Genomic DNA, 16,613 nt, shown 5'->3' with positions numbered 1-16,613 from the left:
TGCTGAAGTAGAGCAAGTCCGGGCCGAGGGAGAGCGAGTTATGTGGCCGAACATGGGCCGTCACCAGTCACACCAGAGGGTAGTGTCAGCACTGGAAAGTGAGTTTTATAGATCCATGACCTCCAACATCTGTGAGAGTAGTGACTATATACTACCTGGGAAAGTAATGACTATATACTACCTAGGAGAGTAGTGACTATATACTACCTGGGAAAGTAATGACTATATACTACCTAGAAGAGTAGTGGCTATATACTACCTGGGAGAGTAGTGACTGTATACTACCTGGGAAAATAGTGACTATATACTACCTGGGAAAGTAGTGACGTAGTGACTATATACTACCTGGGAGAGTAGTGACTATATACTACCTGGGAGAGTAGTGACTATATACTACCTGGGAGAGTAGTGACTATATACTACCTGGGAGAGTAGTGACTATATACTACCTGGGAGAGTAGTGACTATATACTACCTGGGAGAGTAGTGACTGTATACTACCTGGGAGAGTAGTGACTGTATACCATCTGGGAGAGTAGTGACTATATACCATCTGGGAGAGTAGTGACTATATACCACCTGGGAGAGTAGTGACTATATACTACCTGGGAGAGTAGTGACTAGATACTACCTGGGAAAGTAGTGACTATATACTACCTGGGAGAGTAGTGACTATATACTACCTGTGAGAGTAGTGACTATATACTACCTGGGAGAGTAGTGACTAGATACTACCTGTGAGACTAGTGACTATATACTACCTGGGAGAGTAGTGACTATATACCACCTGTGAGACTAGTGACTATATACCACCTGGGAGAGTAGTGACTATATACTACCTGGGAGAGTAGTGACTATATACTACCTGGGAGAGTAGTGACTATATACTACCTAGGAGAGTAGTGGCTATATACTACCTGGGAGAGTAGTGACTGTATACTACCTGGGAAAATAGTGACTATATACTACCTGGGAAAGTAGTGACTATATACTACCTGGGAGAGTAGTGACTATATACTACCTGGGAGAGTAGTGACTATATACTACCCGGGAGAGTAGTGACTATATACTACCTGGGAGAGTAGTGACTATATACTACCTGGGAGAGTAGTGACTGTATACTACCTGGGAGAGTAGTGGCTGTATACCATCTGGGAGAGTAATGACTATATACTACCTGTGAAAGTAGTGACTATATACTACCTGTGAAAGTAGTGACTATATACTACCTGGGAGAGTAGTGACTATATACCACCTGTGAGACTAGTGACTATATACCACCTGTTACAGTAGTGACTATATACCATCTGTGAGACTAGTGACTATATACCACCTGTGAGACTAGTGACTATATACCACCTGTGACAATAGTGACTATATACTGCCTGTGAGACTAGTGACTATATACCACCTGTGACAATAGTGACTATATACCAGTAGTGAATATAAAACTCCTGGCAGCAGTTACAGTTGTAATTACACCATCTATGACATTAAAGGGGTAGTGCTGCGTTTAATGTTTATTCACTAAATAACACATTACAAAGTTATACAACTTTGTAATGTGTGTTATTTAAAGGGAACCTGTCAGTAGGGATGCCGTGGAGGAGCCCGCCCGACACCCCGGTGAAGCCCGGCATAGGTGAGATGAGCGAACCTCGAGCATGCTCGAGTCCATCCGAACCCGATCATTCAGCATTTGATTAGCGGTGGCTGATGAACTTGGATAAAGCTCTAAGGTTGTCTGGAAAACATGGATACAGCCAATGACTATATCCATGTTTTCCACATAGCCTTAGGGCTTTATCCAACTTCAGCAGCCACCGCTAATCAAATGCCGAATGATCGGGTTCGGATGGACTCGAGCATGCTCAAGGTTCACTCATCTCTAGTAACCATCCCTTGGAGTCCCGCTGCTGGATCCGGTCCCTGGGCGGAGAAATCACGTCATTGGAGCAGTCATTTTCTATGGACGTCAGACTCATCTCTCCTTCTTTGCATAAGGCGCGCTCTCCGCTTCGGGCTGTGATTTCTCCGCCCAAAAACCAGATCCAGCAGCGGGACTCCGAGGAATGGTTACCTATGCCGGGCTCCACCGGGGTGTTGGGCGGGCTCCTCCACGGGATCCCGACTGACAGGTTCCCTTTAAGTGAATGGCCCCCTTCTCCGTGTTCCCCCCACCCCGGAAGTGTGGTGCATTATACTTACTCCATTGCTGTCGACCCCGGACGCCATCTTGGGTCGACAACGTCATCTTTGGGAGGCTGGCCGAACCGCTCCAGCCGTCCCTCATGCCGCCCCCCCTTTTCCATGTTATCAGCTGCTCAGCCGCGATTGACAGTTGAGTAAATGTTAAACGCCGCACTACCCCTTTAATACATTTACCACCTGTTACATTAGTAAATAAACCACCCATGATAGCAGGAAATATACTGTCCGGAAAAGTACTGAATGCCGCCCTACAGCTGCCAGGAAAACTATAGGCTGTATGCATGTTTTCCAGGACTCCCTAGGGCGGCATCCAACTTCTCCAGACGCCTGAAGACAAATGGAGAACTCTCTGGTTCAGTTAAAGGGGTACTCCAGCGGGAGGGGGGCTATTTTGGGATCTGGCCAGGAAGGAGGTGGCTGAGAGAAAAGACGTCCACTCACCTCCCCGAATCCCGGCGCTCTGGTGCCCGGTTCCTGGCCGCTTTCTGGTGTCTGACGTGGGCACGAGACGTGACATCTCGAGTCCGCTCAGCCACTCAGTGACAGAGGTGGGATCTGTTTCAAGTCCGCTCAGATCCCGCCTCTGTCACTGACTGGCTGAGCGGACTTGAGAAGTCACTTCTCTAGCCTGCGTCAGACACCAGGAAGCGTCTGGGAACCGGGGACTGGAGCGCCGCGGTACTGGACCCGCCACTGGATCCGGGGAAGTGAGTGGACGTCTTTTCTCGCTGCCACCTCCTCCCTGGCCAGATCCCAAAATAGCCCCCCCGATGGAGTACCCCTTTAACATTGCCGAACCCGAACATTTTGACAGGTTCGCTCAACACTACCAGGCACATCTGTGCACTATCCTCCAGCATGTAAAGGGTAAACACTTTATTAAAGGCTTTGCTTCATTTAGAGTTTATAAGAACCAAACATATTAAAATGTTAAACTTTCATATACAAAGTATAAAAAGTGCAGTGCTAACGAAGAAAGTCCTAAAAGGTGACAAAACAAAATGATACACAGACAAACAGTTATGAGGCATGAGGTTCCGGCACGAGCGGATCTCCGAGATCCAGTCCATAGAACACCGTCTGGTATTGCGGATCTGTGAAACTTTGGATAGTGTGAACAGCCCTATAGAAATAAGTTACGTTCAAAATTATGGAATGTGTGAATGAGGCCTGAGGGTTCTATTAGATGAGCCGATGGCGGCCTGACGCTCGTTTACTGAGCCTGTTACACAGCTCAATGATTGTTTAGCTAGGGCCGCTTACCCAATCTCTGCCCGGGACCACGTAGTGATGGTTTTGGTGTCAGACCCAAAGACACGGTCAGCCGATGATCATTGTCATTGACTGATCTTAGGCTCTATTTGGCCTGATCCGGCCATTTATCCCTCCGTGTAATAGGGCCCTTACTCTACTCTGCCAGGAGGTAGGACAGAAAATCAGCTCTCAGGTTGCTGAACCTCCACACGGTAAAGCATCGCCTCTACTTGGCCTCAATAACTTCTATGGGATTTCTCTAGCGGAATCCGCCCAAAGGAGATCTCTAGCGGATTCCTGCCATAACAATCCACACGTAAATTCTGTAGCTGACATTGAACAAAACAGGACGTTGCTCTGTACATATTTTACGGCCGGAATTTTAATACGTGTAAAATTAAACACAGATTCTGCTTAAAATTCCTCGATTATTCCTCAGTGTGAACATACCCTAAAGCATTGCCGATGTCTTATACCAGTAACCCCGAATCTAATAGCCACATCTACATATCCATTACTCTCACGGCTCATGGATAATTATCGCCTGTGTAAATGTTACGAGAGGAGACGTCCATGAATAGTAAATAGTGATGTACAGGAGGTGAATCGTCAAACCACGAGGTCTGCGAGTTCTCCGCTTTGAAGTTAAATCCAGGGGCCGATGTGTTAGATGCAACACCCCAACTCTGCACATTTGGTCTCTTTCCTTAGACTTGGTCATTCTTTCCGCTTCCTAAACTTGCAATAAACTGGCGTCTTCCTGTTCCCTGACATCACCAACAATAGTGATTATTTACTGCCTGTGATAGTGATGAATATAAAACCATTGACAGTAGTGACTGTATAGTCAAGTATGGTAGTTGAACTGGCTGGAAATACCCCTTTAAGAAAAGTCGAAAAACAGCCCAAAGGCTAAAAAAAAAGAAATGCTGTAAGAAATGTCTGTAAAAGATTAAGAAAAAGTCCCAGAAACCTGTAGGTGCCCCCAGCCAAGGGGTTGTGACTGTACTTTCTGTTTTAGTTCAAAGACTGTTTGTACCAGTTCTGGGAATCTATCACGTACTTAAGTTCACTCAGCTATGAGATCAGCACATCACGTGACATCATATGAGAAAAGTAAACTAGGCAGGAACGGACTCCAGACCATCAATACTTGTGCTACTGAAACCTCGTATTTTATGGTAGATTCAAGAAAATTCTGAAAATTCAGAGGACTAAATTCTAGGCTGTAGTAAAGGGTGGAGTCTATAGATTTGCTACTGACAGACTTTTCAGCTTTGTTTGCTCTTTAACCCTTTAAGGACGCAGCAAATTTTTCATTTTTGCACTTTCGTTTTTTTCCTCCTCGTGTTTAAAAGGCCATAGCGCTTGCATTTTTTCACCTACAGACCCACATAAGGACTTATTTTTTGCGACACCAATTGTACTTTGCAATGATAGATTTACCTCTCCCATAAAATATGTTGCAAAACCAGGGGAAAAAGGCTGCATTTAAATGGCTAGTTAGACGGGCTTGGCTGATAGCAGCCGGGAGCCACCAGTTAGGAGCGGGGTCATGGTGTGACCCCCTCTGAATTCCCCTTATTACAGGGGCAATGATGTATGGGTACGTCATGGGTCCTTAACCTCTTAAGGACACATGACATCCGCAAGAGGTGTTGAGAGCAGGGCCGCACGGTGACCCCGCTCTGAACCGCCGCGACCCCTATTAGTGGGCACGGTCCGATCGCCGTGCCGGGGTCTTCGCCAAAATGGTGCTGATCCCGGTTCGGCACTCGGATGCTTTCGGCTGCAGCAACCGATAGCAAACGAGTGCCGATCTCATTGATCTTTGCTGTATAAGTATACAGCAAAGATCTCAATGAGAGATCAAAGTGTATATACTAGAAGTCCCCCAGGGGCGAATAACCCTAACCCCAGGGGGGAATAACCCTAACCCCAGGGGGGAATAACCCTAACCCCAGGGGTGAATAACCCTAACCCCAGGGGGGAATAACCCTAACCCCAGGGGGGAATAACCCTAACCTCAGGGGGGAATAACCCTAACCCCAGGAGGGAATAACCCTAACCCCAGGTATAAGTGTAAAAAGAAAAAAAAAAAGTGTTATTAATAAAAAGCCCCCTCCCCTAATAAAAGTTTGAATCACCCCCCTTTTCCCATGTTTTAAATAAAAGTAAATAAATAAACATGTTTGCAATCGCCCGAACTATTAATTAATCACATTCCTGATCTCGTACGGTAAACGGCGTTAGCACAAAAATATCCCAAAGTGCAAAATTGCGCATTTTTGGTCGCATCAAATCCAGAAAAATTGTGATAAAAAGCGATCAAAAAGTCGTATATGCGCAATCAAGGTACCGATAGAAAGAACACATCATGGCGCAAAAAATGACACCTCGCACAGCCCCATAGACCAAAGGATAAAAGCGCTATAAGCCTGGGAATGGAGCGATTTTAACCCTTTGAGGACCAGGCCCAAAATGACCCAGTGGACCACGCAAATTTTGATCTTAGTGCTTTCGTTTTTCCCTCCTCCCCTTCTAAGAGCTCTAGCACTCTCAGTTTTCTATCTACAAGCCGTGTAAGTGCTTGTTTGTTACAGGAATAGTTGTACTGTGTAATGGCGTCATTCATTTTACCATAACATGTATGATGGAATCCCAAATATATTATTTATGAAGATATAAATAGGTGAAATCGTAAATAAGAATGCAATATGGTAACGTTTGGGGGGTTCCTGTGTCTACGTAATGCACTATATGGTAACAGCGACATGATACTATTATTCTATAGGTCAGTCCGAACACAACCATATGCAGGTTACACAGATTCTCTAATGTTATATATATATTTTTTTTTATGAAATCCTTTTTTTTGGCAATTAAATATTACTAAAATGGGCCTATTGTGACGCTTATAACGGTTTTATTTTTTCACCTATGGGGCTGTATGGGGTGTCATTTTTTCCGCCATGATCTCTAGTTTTTATTAATACCATATTTGTGAAGATCGGACGTTTTGATCACTTTTTATTGATTTTTTTAATATATAATGTAACATAAAATTGGTAATCTGCGCACTTTTTCCCCTCTTTTCGTGTACGCCGTTTACCGGTCGCAATGACGCTTGTTATATTTTAATAGATCGGACAATTACGCACGCTATGGTATATTATATGTTTATCTATTTATTCATTTTTATATGTTTTATTTATATAATGGGAAAGGGGGGTGATTTAGACTTTTATTGGGGGAGGGGCTTTGGGGTAGTGTGTTAGTGTTTTGAACTTTTTTTTTTTTACACTTTTGAAGTCCCTTTGGGGGACTTGTACATACATTACTTTGATTTATACACTGATGAATGCTATGCCATAGGCATAGCATTGATCAGTGTTATCGGCGATCTGCTCATTGAGCCTGCCTGTGCAGGCTCAGTGTAGCAGATCGCCGATCGGACCGCATGGAGGCAGGTAAGAGACCTCCAGCAGTCCGTTTCAACGATCGGGACCCCCGCAGTCACACTGCGGGGGTCCCGATCGGTAAGTGACAGGGGACTCCCCCTGTCACTTACACTTAAACGCTGCGGTCGCGCCGCGATCGCGGCGTTTAAGGGGTTAATGACACGCGGCAGCGCGATCGCTGCAGCGTGTCATTACCGGTGAGGTCCCGGCTGCTCACTGCAGCCGGCCCCCACCTGCTATGAAGCGCGCTCCGCTCCGGAGCGCGCTTCATAGCGGGAATAACACCCATGACGTAAGGTTACGTCCAGGGTCGTCTAGGGGTTAAGGAACATATATTTGTTAACAATGGTTTGAATTTTATATAGGCCATCAGATAATATAAAAGTTATACATGTTATATATCGTTGTAATTGTAACGACTTGAGGAACATGCATAACAAGTCAGTTTTACCCCAGGGCGAATGGCGTAATAACAAATACCCCCTAAATAAAAGAAATGCTTTTTTTTGTTCAATTTCACCACAGATTGAATTTTTTGTCCTGTACTGTACAGTGTACTTTATGCAAAAATTCAGCCTGTCATTGCAAAGTACAATTAGTGACGCAAAAAATAAGGGCTCATGTGGGTTTCTAGGTGGAAAAATGCAAGTGCTATGGCCCTATATACACAAGGAGGAAAAAACGAAAATTGGCCCCGTCCTTAAGAGGTTAAAGAGGATGTACCACCTGGTACATCCTCTTTAACCTGAACCGACGGGTCGATCGGCGCAGGCACGGGGAAGCCGGTGCCGCGCTCCGTTTTTCGGACCGCCGCCCGGTTCCCGTGTACGGCGCCGTTTGATCCAGCGGTACCAGCCGGTGCTGAAGCACTGGAGGTCGGCCGGGCCGCCCCCAGTAGGAGAGAATTCCCTCCCCTGTATGACGCTTAGAATGAATGGAGCCGCGTCATACAGGGGACGGAATTCCCCCCCACTGGGGGCGGCCCGGACGACCTCCAGTGCTTCAGCACCGGCTGGTACCGCTGGATCAAACAGCGCCGTACACGGGAACCGGGCGGCGGTCCGAAAAACGGACCGCGGCACCGGCTTCCCCGTGCCGGCGCCGATCGATCCGTCGGTTCAGGTTAAAGAGGATGTACCAGGTTGTACATCCTCTTTAACCTCTTAAGGTTTCCGTTTTTCGGGTGGTACATCCTCTTTAAGGGGTTGAAGGGGTATTCTGACATTTTAAAAAATTTACATGTTGCTGGGGCTGTAGGAGAAAAAAAAAGATATTCTGCTCTCTTTATTCTTCTTCCTGCCCACTGATCGAATTACTGGTTGCAGCGGTGTCCCATCTTGGGCATTGATTGGCTGAACAGGCAGGTCCTGCACCAAGCTCTCCTCTTGTGGTTTCAGAAGAAGCTGCAGGGGGTGTGGGTTAGTTTATTTTTTTCTGTGGTCCAAGCAAAGTCAGATTTTTTAAATGGTTTTTATTATTATTATTTATTTATTTATAAAGCGCACTTAATTCCAGAGCGCTATACAGGCGACAAGGGTAACAAACAAGAACATTACAAGATCAAAACACATTACATGAAGGCAGATGGCAGACTGATACATGAGGAGGAGGACCCTGCAATCTATAATCTATACAATCTATACAATCTATAATCTATAAATGGTTTCACACGTGTTGCAGCGGATTTCGCGATGCTTGATCCATTTATGGGATATTGCTCCTCATTCTTACAGAAGGAAACATAGCTTTAAGGATAGTAAGCCTGAACCACTCAGAAAGTGCTACCAGTTGATATAAGACTTCATCACATGTGTGCTGGAGAGTAATGGAGACAGATTATCTGACAGATTTTTGAAGCCAAATCCAGGAATGGATTTGAAAAGAGGAGAAATCTGTCTTTCCTTTATGACCTGTTCTGTTTATAGTCTGTTCAAGGAGGAACTTTCAGTAACTGCACAACTTTTGCTAACATGCAGATTTAAATTGCTTGGCTCATATACCGTAGTGTTTAAAGGAGAATTCCGGGTAGGGGCATCAGCGCTTACCTCCCTGGCTCCAGCGCTGATGCCCGTATACCGCAGCTCTGGTTCCCTGGTGGCTTTCTGGTTACAGAGAGGACCTGAGACGTGACATTCCAGGCCCACTTAGCCATTTCAGGCCCCCTCTAGGCATGATTCATCAGTACATCATTAAGAGGTGGGCCTCCCCTAGCATATGTTAGGGAAGTGTGCTGGGTGATCTATCCGCACGTTTACCTTGCTTTATATGTGTTTTTTTTTAACTGATTGGTTCCCTTTAATATTCGTCATCATTCAAGGCAGTGATATAGGGAATATGCCCAGTACTGACCTGTATTAAGCTCGAAGCATTGTGGCCTTTTGTCATGACTTGGGGATTTTTCTAGAACTGTGACGCAATGTTTTTTGGCAGCAGTGTTGAGTTCATCGGTAAAGTGTCAATGTAATCAGTGACATATCTATAAGATTACGAAAAAGCTTTAAAGAAATGTGAAGGAATTTGGTTGATTCCCACCAGGTTACTAACATCGCTGCCGTAAGGAACCTTAAAGTGTCACTGTTGTGAATTTTTTTTTTTTTTTGCAGAAATCAATAGTCCAGGCGATTTTAATAAACTTTGTAATTGGGTATAATAACCGAAAAATTATTTTTTATCATAAAGAAGCAGTTTGAAGCTCTTCCCCCTGTCTTTATTGTTCTCCAATGGAGAGAGGAAAATGAGACACCAAAACAGGACAACAAAGAGTTAATTAAAAGCTACATTACCTGCTCTCTCCTCTGATGTCACCACTGACCTATCTGACCTCTGAATAGCTCCCCAGGGGTATAATCCTTTTGTCTCTGCTCTCTGCTGCCGACATTTCTCCTCCGTCTCTCCTCCCCCCTCCCCTCTCCATAGCAAAGACAGGATGCGTCTGATTGAGATTTCCTGATTCTGAGCAGTGAATGACAGAAAGGAGAGGAGGGGGGAGACCTGGGAAAATTCTATTTTAATGCTGATAATAAACCCAATTACAAAGTTTCTTAAAATCGCCTGGACTATTTATTTCTGCAAAAAAAATAAAATAAATCACGACAGTGAATGGAATTACTGGGCAATTCCTTTTCACTTCCTAATCTTTCACTGTGAAAGGTTACCTTTGTTGGGTCTTTATGACTCATTGCCATCTAATCATAGTGTCGATGAAATCTAAGAAAGACTATTCTTCTCTTTTTCTGAGGCCTGTTATAATGAACATGCTCCAGGGACCATGGCAGGATATGGAAACTCTAAAATACATCTATTTTACTATTATGACAAAGAGAAAAACTGATCAAAACTAGGACCAGCATGAATGTGGTTTAATTTAGTTATCTACCGTCATACCCTCAATGTACGGATGATTTGTACAAATTCCAATTAGTAGACCTCCAACAAGGTTATCTTCTGACTAGAGATGAGCAAACTTACAGTAAGTTAGGTTTCACGTGAAGACGGGCGGTTAACAATAGAGTCCAGCTGTCTGTAGTATATGGATGCAGCGGCTGCATCCATTCTTCTCCAAGCACCCGGATTAAAATGCCAAATGTTCCAGTTCATGGGAACCCGAACTTACTGTAAGTTTGCTCATCTCTACTTCTGACTAGAGATGAGCGAACCTGGAGCATGCTCGAGTCCATCCGAACCCGAACTTTCGGCATTTGATTAGCGGTGGCTGCTGAAGTTGGATAAAGCCCTAAGGCTATGTGGAAAACATGGATATAGTCATTGGCTGTATCCATGTTTTCCAGACAACCTTAGAGCTTTATCCAAGTTCAGCAGCCCCCGCTAATCAAATGCCGAAAGTTCGGGTTCGGATGGACTCGAACTCGAACTCGGTTCGCTCATCTCTACTTCTGACGTATTTTCTGTTGGTACCAGATTTCCATACCTGGAATCACCTTCATAGCCTTTCTTCTACATCTCAATTAAAGGGGTTGTCCCATTGAAGAGAACCAATCTTGTGGATTTAGGATTCCGAGTAACAATAATGATGTTCTGAAGAATGCTGCAGAGTTGTTTTTTTACCATATTAACTGGTTGTCTGCCATTGTCGCATCTCCCAAAAAATGTAGTGAGATGAACTGTGACTAGTTGAGTAAGAGAGACACCGCCCACATGACTAGTTAGTGCTGATTTGCATACAGTGCGAGAAGGAATAAAACTACATTTTCGTGGAGACAGAGGCAACGGCAAACAAAACGTTAATATGGCAGCATTGTTCAGAACATCATTATTGTAACTTAGAATCCTAAATCATGATTGGTTCCCTTAAAAGGAGAACTATGAACAGATGAATCTAACCTGCTGATAGAAGGCGCAGAGGAGGAAGGTACGTGTCTGGCCTTGATCCTTGCTGCCGTTCTGGTGCGGTTAGTTGTGTACTCCACGCTCCGGTGAGACTGTTAAGAGCACTGGGGCATCCGTCAGGAGCACTGCCCGTCCCCATAGCGTTGACCCTCCCCCTGTGGCCCGCCCTTTTTAATGATAATCAATAAAGCAAGCCGGCCTAGGGCGCTATGAGGGCGGAGCAGTGCTCCTTATGGTCTCAATGGACCATGGAGCACACGACAACTGCACCAGAATGGCGTCTCCTGTGCAATAGGGACATAGCAAGTTAGATTTGTCTAACCTGCTGATAGTCCCCCTTTAAGATAAAGTAGATCTAAACTGATGCATTATGTGACATGAAACACACTTAAAATATATAGGCATTTCTGACAATATACTGTCTGGGAGATAGAAATGTACTGTTCCCCAATGTTTACCTAGGTCATAACCCATTAAGGTGGGCCAGGTATGCTCAGTTCAACTGCAGTCTCTGAGAAGTATCGGCCATTCGTCTTCACTGAGCCTGCAAACAAGGAGGATTGTGGGAAATTGTGTGCACTGTTGCATGTCAACAGCAGGGTCACAATTCAGAAGAGAAACAGGAAGTGATCATATCCATGAGGGAGAAAAACAGTCAAGAGATGTACGTTATTCTGTAGCCTTGCACATTGGTCTCTGTTCCTAATGGGCTCACAATATCAATTCCAATCCCTCCTCATACCATGTTTTTGGAGTCTGAGAAAAAAATGCAAGAAAACCACACAAACAAGAAGAATAACCATTATGCCAATATTGTTTTTGGCCAGATTTGAATCCAGAACTGCCAGGCAGCAATGCCAACCACAGAGGCGCCATGTTGGAAGTGGGTCATTGAAGTGGGAAACCTCTATAATGATATTGTGAAGAACACAGAGTACTCCAGATACTGGATATGCAAACCAATGACAGACAAGGACTCTCAAAGCACAGTTTTTGGATTCTCAGTTTATTATTATTATTACTATTTATTATCATTATTATTATTATTATTATTAAGCAAGCTTGAGCAATGAGTTCTCTGCCTTCCAGTCACACCATACAATAGTCATCTGGCTTTACGGCCCTCAGACTTGTCATCCCTGCAGACCAAGACAGTTCTTATTATTGTGCACAAAAAGTGGTTATTGCTTTCTGCGCCAAGTCTTTCTACGTCTATACGCCATACAGCCAATAATTAAAAAAAATAATAAATTCTCTGGCCGCTCGTGTGGTCTGATATGAGAGCTATGACCGACCCATAACGCATCTCTACCATATAAGCATTTTATCTCATAAATAATAATAAGCAGCTGTCAGGCATAGATGGAAAGATTTTCCTGGAAGACAATCAGTGTTTTTGGACCAATACAGCATTTCAACATAAAATAAATACCAAAGATTTAGAAAGTCAAGGCTGCTTCTTCACAAAATTTAAACAATTTGCATCAGGTAGTTTAGTATATATTTTGATAAAACGGTACAAGCCCACTTGTCACTTCATGGCCACCTGATTCAAGTGGGTCCCTAACTTAGATAGTGTAGTGCTGGGTGGCGATCCCCATCTTGGGAATTGCCCATAGGGGTGGTGACTTAGTAGTTTGATGCCAGAATAATCCCCCCTGGCTCTTAATAACACCTTCTCACAGCACTGCAGCCACAGTGACCACCACCCACCGAACAGTCTATGATTGTGGGCAAGCCACAGATCACACTCTGCAGTCATGAACCATGATGTCGTGAAGGGGTCTAGAGCCTAGGCTATATGATGACAGATCCTTTTTTTGGGGGGCAAACCAGGTTCTGGCCAAAGACACCGAACATGGTATCCACAGTTGCATCCAATGACCCACATACTTTAATGGGTCCTATACTGTCCCTAATTGCAGATCCACAAATTATCAACGTGTAAGAGGCTTTAGAAAAGCTCAGTATTAACCCATATGCAAAATGGGGAAAGTGTTGGAATCAACAAAAACAAAAGTGAGGGGACGGACTAATATGAATGTACCGCAAATTCTGAAACATGGCTGCACAAGGCAATGGTAACCAGTCAAATAGCTGGAACTCTTCCGACACCATGATTGTCATGATGGATGTGCCCATCGTAGAGCTGAATACCATTACATAAATGGTCACCTCTCTGGTTGAACGAACCGTAAGATTTGCTGAACCTGATTGTTATAAATGGCTGTCGATTTATTTAGTCTTGTCAAATCCTGAAATAAGACATCCCAGAGTCTCATCGCAGACATCAGGAACACATGGAAAGTGAAATTACATTTACAAGTCTAAAGGAATCGATGGCTGATACAGCATATTCGAGCCTTGAAAATCTTACTGTAGGTTCACGTAACTCACTTTCTGGGCTGGCGCAGAACCCTGGAATGGCAATTGGAAGTCTGATGTAATCGGAGGTCTCTACCACACACCAGGAAAGGGTGATCCTCGCAATGGGAACCTCACTAAATAAGTCATCTTTTCTTTTTTATCTGACCTATTAGAGCATTTAGGCCTAAAAGAAGGGATTCTTCCCTTTAGGATCCCTGTATAAACCAGTGTGGGGCCCCTCCAAAGAGCAGCTCTTGCCCTGATAGATTTGACGCATGTTTGTACCCCTGAGACACCCATAGATAGTGAAGAATATAGTTGGTTAGCACCTGTCCTAGCAGGACCAGATACCAAATGGACAATTCCTCGAAATGATATGATGTACTTTACCAAAAGTGGTTGTTCATTTAGAAAAAAAGACCTCCTTCTTCCAGATCTCCTGCAGTGCCGTCTAGATGGAGCATGATCCCCATTGATCAGCACTTTTAACATGGTAAATGCCTTCTCGGGAGTGACCTCAACCACTCGATGGCTAGGCTGGCATTTCCTTGTATCGAGATGAGGACCAGAAAGTACTGATCAACAGGGACTGAGGACCATCAAACAGCAGTGTTGGCTAACAAGCAGGTATCTAAGCCTTTTGAAAAAAAAATTCTAGCTTTGGACGACAATTTGCACACTCTTAAGCCATCTTGCGTTTCGAGTAGCTTATTACATCTTTACTGAACTCCCTTCTATAATTCATTTGGTTATCTCTGCTGCTATCTAATGTTTCAAGTAGTGTATTACATCTGTGCTACTTTTTTTTTTTTTTTTTTTTTGCTTTTGCGTGCTAATTTATGTGAGAATTGCTTTTACACAGTCACATCCTGTAACTTGTAGGCTAAAAAGTTTTTTTGGCAACTCACAAAAGCCCTATAATACTGCCTGAATACAAAGATTTACAAACAGGAATTTACATCCGACTTCATATCGGAGGTTCTCTTTGTGCACCTGACACGATAAGTCATCTATAGAGATATTGTCAGATTTGTCACCTCACTTTGGTTTTAGTTCCTCGGCTTACTGCTTGCATTTCATGCCAGTGGCTACAGCATGCAAATGAGAATCGGTCTACTAGATCAGCACCCTACTAGTGTTAAAATAGAGATGGACCCTGTCAGTGTGCGTGGGGTTGAGGGCTAAAAGAGGGTCATTATTTTTCAGTTCAGTTCTCTTGTCTTACTGCACAGTGGTCTTTTATTAATGGACGGAGCTGACTGTCTTGTGTTATGATGTCTGCAGCGGTAGCATGGCCCTGGCACGTTGGTGAATGGCCATGGGATGGGATGAGTGATTTTTGTGATAATGTTGCAACTAAGGATCATGTCATCAGTGTTGTGGAAATGCTATTGAAATGGCAAAAGTGACTTGTGCTCTTCGTGTTAGGGGGCAAGTGTCTTCCCTTCTGACCAGTGTATTGTGTATAGTGGACAGGGTTGCATTGCATAATTTAATATGGCAACAGCTATGAGTCCTCTCCTCCTTCTGCAGGGTGATACAGATAAAAGGAGCTATGAGTCGTCTCCTCCTCCTCCTCCTGCAGGGTGATACAGATAGAAGGAGCTATGAGTCTCCTCCTCCTGCAGGGTGATACAGATAGAAGGAGCTATGAGTCTCCTCCTCCTCCTGCAGGGTGATACAGATAGAAGGAGCTATGAGTCTCCTCCTCCTCCTGCAGGGTGATACAGATAGAAGGAGCTATGAGTCTCCTCCTCCTCCTGCAGGGTTATACAGATAGATGGAGCTATGAGTCTCCTCCTCCTCCTGCAGGGTTATACAGATAGAAGGAGCTATGAGTCTCCTCCTCCTGCAGGGTGATACAGATAGAAGGAGCTATGAGTCTCCTCCTCCTGCAGGGTGATACAGATAGGAGCTATGAGTCTCCTCCTGCAGGGTGATACAGGTAGATGGGGTTATGAGTCTCCTCCTCCTCCTCCTCCTGCAGGGTAATAGAGATAGAAGGAGATTTGAGTCTCCTCCTCCTCCTGCAGGGTGATACAGGTAGATGGGGTTATGAGTCTCCTCCTCCTCCTGCAGGGTGATACAGATAGAAGGAGCTATGAGTCTCCTCCTCCTGCAGGGTCATACAGATAGAAGAAGCTATGAGTCTCCTCCTCCTGCAGGGTGAGTCTCCTCCTCCTTCTACAGGGTGATATCAACAGAAGGGAGCTATGAGTCTCCTCCTCCTCCTGCAGAAAGATACAGATAGAAGGAGCTATGAGTCTCCTCCTCCTCCTGCAGGGTGATACAGATAGAATGAGCTATGCATCTCCTCCTCCTGCAGGGTGATAAAGATAGAAGGAGCTATGAGTCTCCTCCTCCTCCTCCTGCAGGGTGATACAGATAGAAGGAGCTATGAGTCTCCTCCTCCTCCTGCAGGGTGATACAGATAGATAGAGCTATGAGTCTCCTCCTCCTCCTGCAGGGTGATACAGATAGATGGAGCTATGAGTCTCCTCCTCCTCCTGCAGGGTGATACAGATAGAAGGAGCTATGAGTCTCCTCCTCCTCCTGCAGGGTGATACAGATAGAAGGAGCTATGAGTCTCCTCCTCCTGCAGGGTGATACAGATAGAAGGAGCTATGCGTCTCCTCCTCCTCCTGCAGGGTGATACAGATAGAAGGAGCTATGCGTCTCCTCCTCCTCCTGCAGGGTGATACAGATAGAAGAAGCTATGAGTCTCCTCCTCCTGCAGGGTGATACAGATAGATAGAGCTATGAGTCTCCTCCTCCTCCTGCAGGGTGATACAGATAGATGGAGCTATGAGTCTCCTCCTCCTCCTGCAGGGTTATACAGATAGAAGAAGCTATGAGTCTCCTCCTCCTCCTGCAGGGTGATACAGATAGAAGGAGCTATGAGTCTCCTCCTCCTCCTGCAGGGTGATACAGATAGAAGGGGCTATGAGTCTCCTCCTCCTCCTGCAGGGTCAT

This window comes from Dendropsophus ebraccatus, chromosome 1 (genome assembly GCF_027789765.1).
Source record: "Dendropsophus ebraccatus isolate aDenEbr1 chromosome 1, aDenEbr1.pat, whole genome shotgun sequence".
NCBI lineage: Eukaryota > Metazoa > Chordata > Amphibia > Anura > Hylidae > Dendropsophus > Dendropsophus ebraccatus.
Note: the sequence above shows the minus strand (reverse complement) of the source record.